Genomic DNA, 10,883 nt, shown 5'->3' on the forward strand with positions numbered 1-10,883 from the left:
ACCTAGAATATTTTTGGATTTTCAGCTGCAGGCAAAGCATCAAAGCTTCAGTTCCATCATAATATATATTTCCCATAAACATTTTTAAAAGAAAGTCAGTAAGGATTCTCTCTCTGCTGAGAATTTATCTTTTTCAGTAAATTCTTCTTCTTTTTAAAGTTTTTATTTAAATTCCAGTTAATTAACATACAGTGTTCAGGTATATAGTAAATTCTTCCTTTAAAGGCACAAAATCGTGATCAATTTTGAATCTCCTTTTTGAAATACAATCTAGCAAATAGATTGAGACACAGTAGAAATGCCAATATATCCATCCAATTCTATCACTACATAAATTCTAATGCTACATAATTTGTCTTAGCTGTTTCTCAAAGTCTTCAGCAAAGTTTTCTATGTAACTTCCAGCACTAGTGATAAAGGAATGAATATAACTTTGTGGCTTATTACTTCATGAATTATTTCAGTCTTATTCACTCTGGAAGGAAAAACAGTTTTCCAATTGGTCTCTCTCTCTTTTTTATTTTTTATATTTAGAAATTCTTTATTTTCTGTCAACCTTATTTCCATTTTGTTTGCCTTTGTGGAAGAGCAGCGTAAGACCATTCAGTGGTTGTTCCTACCTATCCAGTGGCCTGAGCAGTGGGAGCTGCAGACCAGTCTTCAGTGGCAGGCTGAGTGCTCTCGTCTTCGGTAGGAACTGCTAACAGGCACAGAGGACACCTGCATGCCTTCACACCAGTCTGCAACTTCAGGTTGAGTAGCGATGAACCCAGGAGCTACAACAGTCCATTCACCCTGAAATTCTTCCTTGGTCACAGCCTTTTCAGCAGCAGCCCGCTCTTTCCTTTCAATATCTTCAGAATCTCTGTAGAAGTAGAGATCAGGCATTGGGTATTGTATGTAAGTGATGAACCACGGGAATCTATCCCAAAAACCAAGAGCACACTTTACACACAGCATGTTAGCCAAGTTGACAATAAATTATATTAAAATAATTTAGAATTAACCAAGAATGAATTCCAGGTTACTTTCAAATACAAATACTTACAAATAATAGGAGAAATTCACAACATTTATTAAACAAAACATATATATATATATATTTATTATATACATTTCCATATATATTTTATATATATTATATACATTTCCATATATATTTTATATATATCCATATAATATATATGGAAATGCCAATAGTAAGTGTATCTGGGTAATGGGAGGGTGTGTAATTTATAATTATTATAAAACCTGTATTTTCCATTTTTCTAGATGAGTATGTGTTACTTGTGTAATTAAAACATTATAAGGACAAAAAAAAAAAAAAGGAGAGATAAAGCATGACCTCCCATGGGTGTTCACAGGAAATGGTGCCACACTTGTGCAGAACTTCCTGGGTCTGCATCCACCACATCAGACCCACTGAGTGAGCTCCCTTGTTGTTGCAAGGGATGGCAATGTCCACATAGCGCAGAGGACAGTCTGTGTTACACAGAACAATGGTAGGCAGATTAACATAAGATGTCTCTGTGAGAGGCTGGTGGTCAAGTAACCACCTGGGATCAATAACCACCAAAAGTCTCAGCTCCCAGAAGGCTGCCTGGATTTGGTTAGTGAAGGTTCCAGAGGTGAAATGGCCAGCAGTCCAAGTGGCTCTGGTAGCAGTAGCAAACTTCAGCACAGTTTACTGACCAGTATTCCTGGGTGATATGACACAGACATGAGCCAGGTTTTCCATGGCAACAATGGCATCAGCTGCCAGCAGAAGCTTCTCCCAGGTTCTCTTCAGATTTATGATGTAGAGGCCATCAATTTTCCTTTTGTAGATGTACTGTTCCATTTGGAAGTCAAGGTTGGTGCCAGCTCAGTGTGTTCCTGCTGCAAGGATTTTGAGGACATCCTCCTCCTCCATTTGCATGACATTGAGGGCTCTGGACATCAGGAAAGTTTCCCTTTAAGTTATGATGGGAACACAGAACAATGTTGTATGGACCCCTGGAAAGTCCAAGTGGTCTTTTTTTATAAGTAAACTTCTAAACATTTGTTATTAAACTAGTGAAATTTCACTAAATGCCAGATTGAGTAACTCTTACCTTTGAAAACTTCTGAAAAATGCAAAAGACTGTCCTTATGTTTTGGATCCTTAATTGCTTTTTAAAAAATGTTTTTTAATGTTTTCATTTATTTATCTTGAGAGACAGAGAGAGTGCTCACGAGCAGGGGAAGGGCAGAGAGAATCCCAAGCAGGCTCCATGCTGTCAGCTCAGAGTCTGACGCGGGGCTCAATCTCAAGAACTGAGGGATCATGCCTTGAGCTGAAATCAAGAGTCGAGTGCTTAACTGATTGAGCCACACAGGCGCCCCGGGATGCTTAGTCTTTTAAAGTCTTGCTAATTTCTCAAGGCACAATATATGCAGATGAGGTTATTCATTAACAATAATAACACACACAAAAACCCTTGGAAAAAAACTTGGAATAGTTTCATCATAAATTTGAACATGAGGACAGGTGACTTTTTGTCATATCTGATTAGATCTTGTTTAATAATGTAGTTGCCAAAAAGCATGTTCACAAAGAGAAGCGTCACGGCTAAGATTTTCTTTTTAGTCCAGTTGTGCTTGTATTATTAATTTTATCTGCTGTTTCTTTGGAGGACTTTTTAAGTCACTTGTCCATTTCCTGAAGGCTAAGTTTAGTAAAAACTTAAAGCAGCCCAGATAACCCACAATAACTCATGATGAAGAAACGGGAAGAGGTGCCACTTTTGTTCTGGGGAATGCAATTCCCACTCCTTTGCTTCCATGTGATACCATGTTAAATCCTAACACCAGACATCCATGGGCTACTGACTATGATGGCCCATTGTCAATCCTTTTTATTAAATGTTAGTAAGGACTGATTTCCTTTTTTTTTTTTTTTTTTTTTAATTTTTTTTTTAACGTTTATTTATTTTTGAGACAGAGAGAGACAGAGCATGAATGGGGGAGGGTCAGAGAGAGGGAGACACAGAATTGAAACAGGCTCCGGGCTCTGAGCTGTCAGCACAGGGGCCCGATGCGGGGCTCGAACTCATGGACCGCGAGATCGTGACCTAAGCCGAAGTCGGCGCTCAACCGACTGAGCCACCCAGGCGCCCCAGGACTGATTTCCTTTTAAATTATTTTTAAATAAATAGAAGTTTTAATATTTTCTTCCCACACTACAGTGGATTGCCTGGTGCTCCCTGAAGTATACACACCTCACTTTGGAGTAACTGTTCTAATATTTGCTTGAATGAGAAAAGATGTCAAACCTTTGAAAGATTTCCATTTACTGAAGTCCTGAGATTCTTACTATCTTGAGTACCAGAATGTACCATTTATCGTTTGGTGTTATTTTCATTTTAAATATATTTGTCTTGTCTCCTCAGCTAAATTATAAGCAACATGAAATCATGGCTATACTCTTTTCTTTCATTCTTCATGTTACCTAGCATAGTAATTTGTCTAGAAGATGTATGATTCATATGTTTTCTTGTGCTAAATGTTTAGCTTCTCATATACTGTTATCTTGTGTGCCTGAATTGCAGTTTCTGTAAGGACAGGAAACTTTTTATTCTTCTTTGGATTTCCCACATCTGCCACATAACTTATATGAGCTTTTAATGAATATTTGTTGACTAAAACCAGATAACCAAATAGATTTGACTAATGACCCCATTTTATCCAGAAATTATGCCAATAAACTATGGATCAGGACTCTGATAAAATGAATTTATTCTTTCATTTATTCAATCAAGTAATGTTTACAGTGCATTTTCTATGTGCCACACATTAATTATAACTGTGGTATAGTAAAACAGAAAGTAGAGAACACAAACTAAAAGCATGATAAAGTAAACCTGTTATATAATAATCATATGATAATCAATATTGGATAGAGGATAAAAGACAATGTTACACACTCTTGTAAAACTATTCAATTCGGTATATAACACCCTATGTGCTTGTAAATTAGTTATCCAATATTGGTCTGTTTTCCTCACTGGAAAATAAGTTCCACTGAGGCCCAGACCAGGTCTGACTTGTTACTACTCCACCCCTGGGGTGTAGCACAATGCTGACACATAATCAAGTATTAAATAATCATATGTTGGATGAATACATAGATGAATGTATAGGGAGAAAAACAACACTGACAGTTGCATATGTTTTTTAATCCCTAAATAGGGAGAATTGTAAAACAGAAGATTAACCTTTGATTGAAGACAATTTGAGAAAGACAAATTATTCAAGTAAATTAGCCTATAAGTAAACTTAAAAGACTAATTTAAAAAATAAGTTTCTATTGGATTTTGGCAGAGGCTGACAAGTTCAAGAATTCAGTAATTTGCTCAACAAATATGTATTGAATTCATATGAAATGTTAGGCACTGTACTGGGTGCTGAGATGCAGAAGAGTAAAATAAATGTGTTCTCTGTGCATGTGGAATTTACAGATATGCAGAAGGTACTAAAAAGCACAAAGACTACTTTTCCAATATGTAAAATGAAACAAAAATTCTCTATTACCAAAAAGAATTGCATATTTGATAACATAAGCAAATACCTAACAAGTCTTTGATTATACTTTGGCATACATACATATTTTAGTTATATATGTGTAACTTCTGGTCTCACATTATGTTCTGTGGTTTCCTGTATAATTGATGTTATTCCACACTCCAAATCATTGCTCATACTTTGCTCCTTGCTAGAATCCTTTCCCACCTAAGGCCTTCTTTTACTTCTCTACATCTACTTATCCTTTAAATTTCTTGGACAAACGTAGCCCCCCAACCACCACCTCACACTCTTCAACCACATTTGTGTGTGTGGCTCATCATTGTACTTACCATAGTATTTATTTCCCTGTCATGATTTCTTCGTCTCTTTTCTGAACTCTAAATCTCTCTAGGACAGAGGCTAATTTTCACTGATTTTGTATTTATAATGCCTAGTACATAACAGATGATCAATAAATGTTAACTGGAGCTGAAGCTATTTTCTATGTAGAAACCTGTATCTACCTAATATAAGAGTAAGGACTTCACCTGACAGTCTATATTTCCAAGATTTCTTACAAAGGCATTCTACAATCTACTAGCTATCAGGAAAAATCACAGCTACAAGCATTCACAAACCTGATTACATTCTTATTTCTTCTCACCAACAACTTAAATCCACATGAGAATTTGAGGCAGAGAATATAATGGGTCTTTACCATCCTGATCACATAAAATCCATTTATCTTCTTAACACTTCAAGTACCAAAAGACTACATGATAAGCAAAGTCACATTTCTTCTTTGGCAAGTCTAGTGTCTAAAATGCTGCTAAAATGCTACAGGGGAATATTCTCTGTACCATTATCACTCCTGGGGTAATAGATGAGTTTTTCCAGAGACAGAAGAATACAAAAAAAGCTATCAATATATGAAAATATCTACCATCTGTGAATATTATCTCTGACTTGGTACCTCAGATACACAGTGAGGTCCTCTCATCAATTAATTATCATGTTGGTATCTCTGTATTATCTGTTGCCACAATAATGTTTCAAAACAAACCATTGAAACCCAGTGTCTTAAAATAATAAACATTTATTTAGTTCACTGCAGGTTGTCAATATTGAATAGGTTTAGCTGGAAGCATCTTCTGATCTCTAGATTTTCTCATATACCTGAGGGCTGGGTGACAATTGGCTGAACCAGGATTGCCCTGGCTCAGATGTCTGGAACAACTTAGCTTTGTTTTACATGCCTGTCACATCCTCCCTGCAGAACAGCCAGACATGTTCTCATAGCACGGCAGAGGGGAATAGTGAGCAGGCCCAGTCATGCAAAAAGGCAACAAAAAAGTACATGCACCATTCAAGCCTCTGCTTGTGTCATGTTGGCTAACATCCTATTGACAAAAGCACGTCACATGCTCAAGTATAGTCAGAGTAAGAGGAACGTTAAAGTTATAGGACAGAGACGCTTGGGTGGCTAGTTGGTTAAGCATCTGACTCTTGGTTTCGGCTCAGGTCATGATCTCACAGTTTGTGGGTTCAAGCCCTGCATTGGGCTTTGCACTGATAGCATGGAGCCTGCTTGAGATTCTTTCTCTCCTCTCTCTGCCCCTCTCCCGCTTATGCTCTCTCTCTCTCTCTCAAAATAAATAAACTTTACAAAAATAAAGTTATGGGACAAACATTGTGGATTCAAAGAAGTCATTAAGTGAGGCCATTAATACAACCCATCTATGGACACCTGGATTCCTGAACCTACCACAAAATTTTAATGACACAAAAATTTAAAAGCCTGTATAAGAGAAATTGCATAACATTTCCATATAATGAATTCAGAATACTTCAGAAAGTAAAGTTCTCCAAGAAATATACTGCAGGGTTTTAAATATACTGCAGGGTGTATTTGGAGTTTGACACTCAGGTTCACAAAAGTATACATTTTTAAAAATATATTCTCCATCTGACATACTCGCATTAAACATAAGGTAAAGGAAAACTATGCAATAATAGTAATTATAAATTTCAAGTAATTTTGTGAAGTCCAGAAAAGTACAACTGTTAAGACAGATAATATAGAGGGTCCACTAAAGAAAGAAATAGGATGGGGGCACCTGATGGGCTCAGTCAGTTAAGCATTGACTACAGTTCAGGTAATGATCTCGCGGCTTGTTCGTGAGTTCAAGCCCCATATCAGGCTCTCTGCTGTCAGTGTAGAATCCACTCCAAATCCTCTATCCCCCTCTCTGTGCCCCTCTCCCCCCCCAAAATTAATAAAACCGTTTTGCAGAAAAAGAAGAAAATAGGATGTAACAAAAAGAAAACAAAACCTACAAAGATATATGCACACACACATAAAAAATAGTATAGCCAAATCTTCCAAATGAATACTGAAAAAAAATTGCTTAAACTAGAAAATTGGATCTAGCAATATTTTAAGAAAATAATAGCATTAGTTGGGTTTTTCTGGCAGCAAAAAAGCCACATGTAGGTTAACTTGAGTTGATTTATGGGAACATATGCAAAAACGGTTTCTCAACAGTCATATGGTCAGGCCTCCAGAAAAACTGGAATGTCATTCAAGATGCTTAGGTACTCTATATCTCTGCAACTACAGTGATCCAGCCAGAGTGTTGTTCACCCTGTTGTTTGTTCCTCAGCAGCAAGTATCTGCTGCTTTTTACTCTAGGTTCTCTCCCATATGGCTAAACTTATCTATGCTTCTGCAACAACTATTTCTATCTCACTGCCACTTCCATCTACCTGTTTTTACTTTTACCTCATTACTTCTGACTACTGCTTTTTTGAATATATATAAAAGCCTCTTTGTTTCCATGTCATTCTGCTACCTGTATCTCTCTTGGGGTGTCTAATCCCACCATTATCACCTTTCATCACCTATTGGCAAAGCCTTTATTCCAGGCCATGTCTGAAGCTACAGGCTAATTTTTAATGTTTATTTATTTTTGAGAGAAAGAGAGAGACAGAGCACTAGCAGGGGAGGGATAGAGACAGAGGGAGACAAAGAAACCGAAGCAGGCTCCAGGCTTTGTCAGCACAGAGCCTGATGCAGGGCTTGAACTCACAAACCCTGAGATCATGACCTGAGCCGAAGTCAGATGCTTAACGGACTGAGCCACCCAGGTGCCCCAGGCTAATTTTTAAATGAACGTCTTTGGCTCTAGACCCTACCATTGTTCTGCTCAGCTATTGTTAAGTGTTGGTGTTATTGGACAAAAACAAATCCCTCAGTTAAGACTATTAGTGTTCCCTGCACTCTAAGGCCTCTCAGAAGAGGGTAGCCTAAAATGTCAAGTGCTTTCAATAGACTGTTTAATATAAAAACACTACAAACAAGAAAAAACGAATCCAGGAATGCAAGGATATATCACTATAAGGAAATCTACGATACAATTCCAGTGTGTGTTTTATTTTCAACACCAAGCAATTCTCCAATTCTCAGGGGGCACTGACAGGATGTCTGGCGATTTAACTCAATTCTGAAATTATCTTCCTGGAGATAGCATCAGATCCCACAGGTTATGAGGTGAGCCCTATAAGATGGCCCCTGCTCTTCCACAGATGCCATTTGCAAGTCCAGGTGGTCACCCGTGCTTCTCACCTACTGGCTTTAGACTGGAGGTTCCCATGATCCCCTTTCGGGGTTTGATTAATAGGCAAGAGTGGCTCACAGAACTTAGAGAAACATTTTACTTACTATTTTACCAGTTTATTATAAAATAACATAGCTCCAGAATAGCCAGATGGAAGAGATGCATAGGGCAAGGTATGTAGGAAGTGGTGTGGAGCTTCCATGCCCTCTTCAGGCATGCCACTCTTTCCAAATCTTCATGTGTTCACCAACCAGAATCCCTCCCATCTCTGTCCTTTGGGTTTTTATGGAGGCTTCATTATATAGACACAATTGATTAAATCATTGGTCATTGGCAATTGATTCAACCTCCAGCCCTTCTGCCTTTCTCACATGTCAGGAGAATGTTTATGGTTTTGGTTTTTTATTTTCTCAAATTAATCTATAGGTTTAGTGCAATCCCAACTGCACTCTTGATGAGTTTTTTTTTTAATTAGACAAAAGTACCAATATAGCTGATAATAACAATCATGTGAGAAAAAAACTAGAAATTTTGAAAAGGAAGAATAATGAACATTTTCCTTAAAGGTAGCCTGTACATACACCCTATGGTTATACCCTGCGATCTGTGTTCAGCCCTTTGTTATGATTGCTCAGTTCATTTGATTCATGCTTGTGCCTTACCAGTTGTTAAACGTTTGGTACATTTGCGCTGTTTATAGATATTAAACCATATCCTATAGCTATAGTAATTAAAAGTGTGATACCAATGGTTGCAAAAATAGATAGATAAAAGGAAGAGAGTCGATGGCCCAGAAATAGATTATTGTTTAGTGGAATGAAAAAAAAAACAACCCTAATTTTAACATTTTTTCTTGGGGAAAAAAAATCCTTGTGTTGAGAAAGATATCAATATATTGCAGAAGGGTAAAAGATGAGACCCTAGGGGCATAGGTTGGAAGAAGATAATGTAACAAAGAGATAGAAAAACTACTCTGCCCAAAAAATAAAAAGTGACAAATTTGACGAAAAGAGAGTGAATACAGGAGAAAATCACCATGCTTGTAGAAAGGTGGTCAATGAGAAACTCCTGGCTATAGATTGGCTGCAGACTTTTTGAGAGCAGAGAGTTTTTAAGATAAATTTTAAATTGTTTTCATTGGTACATGAAAATCCCCTTTGTCTCCCTTTAACTGTCGGTGAAGAATGCTACATGAGTGAGGTTTTCTTTTTCTGAGGGGCTGGATGTTGTATACATGTGTTTGTATGTGTCTTGAAATTCATGTCTAGTGTGAAGCAGAGAAGAGACCAGCCATGTAGGATGAGATGTGTGTAAAAGCAGAAGTTAATTGGTATCTGATTCATAAAACAAGAAGAGATCATGTGAACATATTCCCTTGGGGATTCAGAGAATTTGGGAGTGAGATTGGACTTCTCACAGAATGTTGACTAAGGGGTTGGAAACAATTTTATTTAAATATCAAAGAGTGAGCCAGCCTCAACTGACAACTGGGTTAATTCAGCCTATGATAATAATAATTTTTAAAGGTGGCATTATGAATCAGTGGGAAAAGACAGCATAAATGAAAGAAAGAACACACCTCTTTATAGGTTTAGCAAGGGAGGGATAAAGTTTTACCTTAGAGTTTAATCAGATGGTAACTTTGTATAGTCAAAGGATCATCCATTAAGAGAAACATATCTTAGAACTTACTCTATGCTAGGCTCTGTCTTAGGCAATGGGGATATAGTAGTGAACATAGCAGACAAAACACCTGCTCTTAAAAACTTTTCATTCTAGAGGGTGGAGAAAGCCATTTTTAAAGTGAAGTATATACATCTTAGTGATGGGTTATTTTTGGTCCACTGAAAAATATACTTTGAAAGCAGAGAAAATGAATGAGAAAATATACATTGTCAGCAAAATGATATGAAAAGCTACCTCAAGGTAGCAAGGGAGATGGCCTTGAAATTATGGAGTAATTAATTTATGTTTTAGAAGAAGGGTCAGCAAACTTATTCTGTAAAGGGCTAGATAATAAATATTTTGGGGTTTGTATATCATACAGTCTATGTTGAAACTACTCACCTCTGCCATTGTAGCTCAAATGTAGCCATAGACACTACAAAAGTGAATAAGCATATGCCTGTCTTGATATAGAACTTCATTTACAAAAATGCATGTCAGTTTGCAGACCATAGTTTACCAACTCCACCTCTAGAGTTAGGCTGCCTGTAGTCAAGTTTGACTTCATCTGGTACTGGATGTAAGATTTTGTACAAATTACTCAAATTCTCTAAACCTCATACTACATATGAGGAACATGAGATAATGCATATAAGTGGGGTTTTTTTTTTTTTTACTGTTGCTGGCTCATAATAAATTCTCAAAAAGTGTTAGCCACTGTTACCAAATTAATGTTTTAGTTATATATTTACAGCCCTGATAATAAATTTTGTCCTTGATGAGTGCATGTGTGTATACATGTGTTTATATGTGTATTCATGCATACATGGAAATGAGTGTTTGTGTGAGACTGATCTAATATCCACTTCCTGGGTTATAAAAAGATTTAAAGTGTGTAAATCACACTGGTGAAATGACCATCCAAAGTGAAGGTATTGGATTTTTCATGGCCACAGTTGACTGAGTACCAATCTCATATCACCTTCTGAGACAATTTTACTGGCTTTGGAAGACCAAAAACTAACATGGATGGAACTTCAGGAGTGCCAGGACATTACTGTGGACTGAACAATTTAT

The 10,883-nt window shown here is 37.0% G+C and overlaps 1 pseudogene; it reads right to left on the reverse strand.

Annotated features, from left to right (window-relative positions):
- Positions 1-557: 557 nt before the first annotated feature.
- LOC109269286 (40S ribosomal protein SA-like) lies at positions 558-1,939 on the reverse strand (annotated as a pseudogene).
- Positions 1,940-10,883: the final 8,944 nt, after the last annotated feature.

The sequence above is a fragment of the Panthera pardus genome, unplaced genomic scaffold, assembly GCF_024362965.1.
Source record: "Panthera pardus isolate Hobbes unplaced genomic scaffold, ASM2436296v1 HiC_scaffold_7, whole genome shotgun sequence".
Taxonomy (NCBI): domain Eukaryota; kingdom Metazoa; phylum Chordata; class Mammalia; order Carnivora; family Felidae; genus Panthera; species Panthera pardus.